Genomic DNA, 894 nt, shown 5'->3' on the forward strand with positions numbered 1-894 from the left:
GCGGACGACCTCTTCCTATCACTCCTTCAACCTCGAGCTCCAACGCTCGCCTAATCCCGACCCTTTCATCCCTTCTCAACACATGTCCATACCACCGCAATCTCGATCTCCTTATCAATGTCACAATGTCCTCATTCAGTCCCATCATCGACATCAGCTCTGTACTACTCCTCCTATCCTTCACTTTAACCCCACACATTATCCTCACCATAGCTCTTTCAGCCCTCTGCAGTACACTTTCCTCCTCTCTCCTCAACACCCAAGTTTCACCACCATATACCATCGCTGCTCTCACACATGCTTTATATACCCTCCCTTTCATTTTCACTGACCATTTCTTTTCACACAATACCCCACCAAGTTCCCTAAATTTCATCCATCCCAAACGATCTCTAGTCGTAACAGCGTTCAAACATCTTCCATCCGCGTTCAGCTTAACCCCTAAATAAACAAAGCTTTCCATTCTTTTAATACCACCACTCAACCCCGTCCTTGAGTCCGTCCTATTAATCACACCATGAACACACTTCTTACATTTGAACGTGCCTTCCACCTTTTTCAGTGCCCCCCTCACACCACTACATCTCTTATGCACCCACTTCTGACATCCTATACGCAATACCGAGTTAGCCTTCACTCTCCTGTCACATACCCCACAGGGGTCTATTTTACTTATCACTTGCTCCCCACCTTCCCTACTCACCATTACCTTCGTATTACCAATATTAACTTTTAACCCTTTTTTTTCAATAACACTTTTCCATTTGTCAAATTTTAACTGCAATTCTTCCATGCTATCAGCCATCAAGACTAAATCATCTGCATACAAAATCTCAAATAACAACCCCTCCATTATGTTTCCACACACAACATCCAAACAAAAANCGGTGATAA

The sequence above is a fragment of the Helobdella robusta genome (assembly GCF_000326865.2).
Source record: "Helobdella robusta unplaced genomic scaffold HELROscaffold_497, whole genome shotgun sequence".
In the NCBI taxonomy this organism is placed as follows: Eukaryota; Metazoa; Annelida; class Clitellata; order Rhynchobdellida; family Glossiphoniidae; genus Helobdella; species Helobdella robusta.